At 38.7% G+C, this 5000-nt stretch overlaps 2 non-coding genes across 2 annotated transcripts; both read right to left on the bottom strand.

The window, feature by feature from the left end:
* Window positions 1-1511: 1511 nt before the first annotated feature.
* LOC140306441 (U6 spliceosomal RNA) lies at window positions 1512-1617 on the bottom strand. The gene has a single exon (XR_011915748.1). It is a non-coding gene; the product is annotated as a U6 spliceosomal RNA (small nuclear RNA).
* A 1033-nt stretch (window positions 1618-2650) lies between these two features.
* On the bottom strand, window positions 2651-2723 carry trnaa-agc (transfer RNA alanine (anticodon AGC)). The gene has a single exon. It is a non-coding gene; the product is annotated as a tRNA-Ala (tRNA).
* Between the last annotated feature and the right edge of the window lie 2277 nt (window positions 2724-5000).

Genomic DNA, 5000 nt, shown 5'->3' with positions numbered 1-5000 from the left:
TCTCAGACGATGAGAAATTTTCTCAGACGGTGAGAAATTTTCTCAGACGATGCAAACTTTTCTCAGACGATGAGAAATTTTCTCAGACGATGAGAACTTTTCTCAGAAGATGCGAACTTTTCTCAGAAGATGCGAACTTTTCTCAGACGATGCAAACTTTTCTCAGACGATGCAAACTTTTCTCAGACGATGCAAACTTTTCTCAGACGATGAAAAATTTTCCCACACGATACGAACTTTTCCCAGACGATGAGAGATTTTCTCAGAAGATGCAAACTTTTCTCAGACGATGAGAACTTTTCTCAGATGAACTTTTCCCACACGATGAGAACTTTTCTCAGAAGATGCAAACTTTTCTCAGACGATGGAACTTTTCTCAGACGATGCAAACTTTTCTCAGAAGATGCAAACTTTTCTCAGACGATGCAAACTTTTCTCAGACGATGCGAACTTTCCTCAGACGATGAGAACTTTTCTCAGAAGATGCAAACTTTTCTCAGAAGATGCAAACTTTTCTCAGACGATGAGAACTTTTCTCAGATGAACTTTTCCCACACGATGAGAAATTTTCTCAGACGATACGAACTTTTCTCAGACGATGAGAACTTTTCTCAGAAGATGCGAACTTTTCTCAGACGATGAGAACTTTTCTCAGACGATGCAAACTTTTCTCAGACGATGAGAAATTTTCTCAGAAGATGCAAACTTTTCTCAGACGATGCAAACTTTTCTCAGACGATGCAAACTTTTCTCAGACGATGCAAACTTTTCTCAGAAGATGCGAACTTTCCTCAGACGATGAGAACTTTTCTCAGACGATGCAAACTTTTCTCAGAAGATGCGAACTTTCCTCAGACGATGAGAACTTTTCTCAGACGATGCGAACTTTTCTCAGAAGATGCAAACTTTTCTCAGAAGATGCGAACTTTTCTCAGACGATGAGAACTTTTCTCAGATGAACTTTTCCCACACGATGAGAAATTTTCTCAGACGATACGAACTTTTCTCAGACGATGAGAACTTTTCTCAGAAGATGCGAACTTTTCTCAGACGATGAGAACTTTTCTCAGACGATGCAAACTTTTCTCAGACGATGAGAAATTTTCTCAGACGATGAGAAATTTTCTCAGACGATGAGAAATTTTCTCAGAAGATGCAAACTTTTCTCAGACAATGCAAACTTTTCTCAGATGAAAACTTTTCTAAACAGATCTGATCTTAAATCATAGTTTTTCCAAACATTAAAAGTTTTTGCCAATAAATGAGGGTTTTTCTCATCTGATGCAGATATTTTTCACTTGTTGAAGAGGTTTCTGAAGGCATCTGGGATCTTGTGTATGCAAGGTGTTTTTTGTTAGTCTCAGTTTGTTTTGATGTGACAGAAGAAATGTCCGCAGTAAACTTCCTCCTCACAGAATATAAGTGTTTTCTTTGATGAAAATGGTTTCCTGCAGTGTTATTCTACTATGTTTGAGCTATTTAAAGTTTGTTACGACACGATGAGATTCCTTCAAAATGAGAAACGCTTCACGAATTTGCGTGTCATCCTTGCGCAGGGGCCATGCTAATCTTCTCTGTATCGTTCCAATTTTAGTATATGTGCTACCGGAGTAACACAACAGCACCATCCCCCTCAGCAGTATTTATATGGCGCTGACCTTCCACCCCACAGACTCACGGTTGCATCAAAGGAGCGCCAGAAGGGTTCAAACTGGGTTTTAATTGAGAGAAAACACCACAAAAACAGGTCTGACTGCTGCTGTGTCCTGTTTCCTACCTGTAAGAACTCATCCTTTCTCAGTTTTACTCAGTCTGGTTCTGATTCTGGTCATTCAGCTTCACTGGGTTCCTGTGAGAGAGAGAGGCATGATGGGAAATGTATGCAGGCGGTGTTACGTCAGGCAATCAGGAATGGATGGCTGAAGAGAACAAAAGGCTGACACAACCCCCCTCCTACAGCCCTGATATACCACCAACGCTTACTATAGCTGATCTCTGACGTCACCGAGTATGGGATCAAATAAGGGTCAGAAAGATTTTAAACCAGTACAATGACGTTCACGTGTAACAAAGTTTTGAAGTTGTAAAAACATTTAAAACAAGTAAAAACTCAAACAAAATATTTACAACTTCAAAACTTTGTTACACGTACACAAAATGTTTTTACAACTTCAAAATTTTTCTGACCCTTATTTGGTCCCATACTTCTCACAGCCCGGCTCTAAGGCTGCAACAAGGATGGGAGACAGACGAGGGTTTTTTCAAAAACAAGAATACATTACATGGTGATTCAATTAACATACAACTCAAAATCTTCCATAATGCATAGAAATATCACCTTAATATAGTACGGGGAAAATGTCTCTTATATTTCATTATTCTGTATTTTCTGGGAATCCAGCTTCCTCCCACCGTACAAAAACATGCATGTTAGGTTAATTGTTGACTTTAAAAAATTGTCCTTAGGTTGTTTGTCTCGTTTGTCTCTGTGTGGCCCTGTGATGGACTGGCGACCTGTCCAGGCTGTACCCCGGCTTATTACATATTAATGTATTATAATCATGTAATATGTAAAAAACATATTACAACAAAGAAATATATAACAGAATGATCCTTTAATCGACAAATATAGAAATAAAAACAAAAGATTTGGAGGATGCGGGCATCGATCCCGCTACCTCTCGCATGCTAAGCGAGCGCTCTACCATCTGAGCTAATCCCCCATGTTAGCTTAGCATTGTGTCGTCATCATGTATATTCGCTACTGACAATGGTTTGAAATCAACCCTCAACTTGAAGTTCTATTCACCAGGTATCGTCTTTCCCTGTAACTCCAGCTCCACCGCAGATTTAAACAGAGTGTGGAATTTGAAAGACATACAAGAGCATAAGTGGAAACTTGAAATCTGGAGGATGACAAGTACTTTTTACCTGGTGAGTAAGTTATTGCTCATTATGAAGAAATCTGCCTCAAGTGAAAACATGTTGGTTGAATTCAGAAAGAAATGCTGTATGACAGGATATTTCGGCAACACAGGCTAACATGCTAATAGGTTAGCCAACTTAAAGAGATAAATGTAGTTTCTTACCTTTAAAGTATGAAGGCTCATTTATATCAGGCCGAACTTGGAAACGTGGTGACGCAGTGTTTTTATACCGTTTCAGTAATAATAGAAAGAACATGGCATAAATAACCACAACAGAATCCAATCAAGATTGCTTCATGCGAAAAGAGACGAAAAGTTCATTGGAGGATGCAGGTATCTAAGTAACCCCAAACTAAAGCCAAAGTAAGCCCAAAGTAAACCCAAAGTAAGGCTAAAGTAAGTCCAAAGTAAGACCAAAGTTAGCCCAAGGTGAGGCTAAAGTAAGCCCAAAGTAAGGCTAAAGTTAGCCCAAGGTGAGGCTAAAGTAAGCCCAAAGTAAGACCAAAGTTAGCCCAAGGTGAGGCTAAAGTAAGCCCAAAGTAAGGCTAAAGTTAGCCCAAGGTAAGGCTAAAGAAAGCCCAAAGTAAACCCAAAGTAAGACCAAAGTAAGGCTAAAGTAAGCCTAAAGATAACCCAAAGTAAGCTAAAGTGAACCCAAAGCAAACCTAAAGTAAGGCTAAAGTAAGCTCAAAGTAAGGCTAAAGTTAGCCCAAAGTAAGACCAAAGTTAGCCCAAGGTAAGGCTAAAGTAAGCCCAAAGTGAGGCTAAAGTAAGCCCAAAGTAAGGCTAAAGTAAGCCCAAAGTAAGGCTAAAGAAAGCCCAAAGTAAACCCAAAGTAAGGCTAAAGTAAGCCCAAAGTAAGGCTAAAGTTAGCCCAAAGTAAGCTAATGTGAACCCAAAGTAAACCTAAAGTAAGGCTAAAGTAAGACCAAAGTAAGCCTAAAGTAAGCCCAAAGTCAACCCAGAGTAAATAAAAGTAAACCCAAAGTAAGCTCAAAGTTAGCCCAAGGTAAGGCTAAAGTAAGACCAATGTAAGGCTAAAGTAAGCCTAAAGTAAGGCTAAAGTTATCCCAAAGTAAGCTAATGTGAACCCAAAGTAAACCTAAAGTAAGGCTAAAGTAAGACCAAAGTAAGCCTAAAGTAAGCCCAAAGTCAACCCAGAGTAAATAAAAGTAAACCCAAAGTAAGCTCAAAGTTAGCCCAAGGTAAGGCTAAAGTAAGACCAATGTAAGGCTAAAGTAAGCCCAAAGTAAGGCTAAAGTAATCCCAAAGTCAACCCAGAGTAAATAAAAGTAAACCCAAAGTAAGCTCAAAGTTAGCCCAAGGTAAGGCTAAAGTAAGACCAATGTAAGGCTAAAGTAAGCCCAAAGTAAGGCTAAAGTAATCCCAAAGTCAACCCAGAGTAAATAAAAGTAAACCCAAAGAAAGCCCAAAGTAAATCCAAAGTAGGGCTAAAGTTAACCCAAAGTAAGGCTAAAATGAGCCCAAAGTAAGGCTGAATTAAACCCAAAGTAAACCTTAACTAAGAATAAAGTAGGCCAAAGTAAACCAAAAGTAAACCTAAAGTAAGGCTAAAGTAAGCCCAAAGTAAGTCCAAAGTAAAGCTAAAGTAAGCCTAAAGTGAACCCAAAGTTCCCAAAGAAGATGCGACCTTTTCTCAGAAGATGAGAAGTTTTCTCAGACGATGAGAACTTTTCTCAGACGATACGAACTTTTCTCAGACGATGAGAAATTTTCTCAGACGATGAGAACTTTTCTCAGACGATGAGAACTTTTCTCAGACGATACGAACTTTTCTCAGACGATACGAACTTTTCTCAGACGATGAGAACTTTTCTCAGAAGATACGAACTTTTGTCAGACAACGCAAACTTTTCTCAGAAGATGCAAACTTTTCTAAACAGATCTGATCTTAAATTATAGTTTTTCCAAACATTAGTTTTTGCCAATAAATGAGGGTTTTTCTCATCTGATGCAGATATTTTTCACTTGTTGAAGAGGTTTCTGAAGGCATCTGGGATCTTCTTAAACAAGGTGTTTTTTTTGTTAGTCTCAGTTTGTTTTGATGTGACA

This window comes from Leuresthes tenuis, unplaced genomic scaffold (genome assembly GCF_036924035.1).
Source record: "Leuresthes tenuis unplaced genomic scaffold, fLeuTen1.0.hap1 SCAF_4, whole genome shotgun sequence".
Lineage (NCBI taxonomy): Eukaryota > Metazoa > Chordata > Actinopteri > Atheriniformes > Atherinopsidae > Leuresthes > Leuresthes tenuis.
Note: the sequence above shows the minus strand (reverse complement) of the source record. Positions and strands in the feature narration are given on the sequence as shown.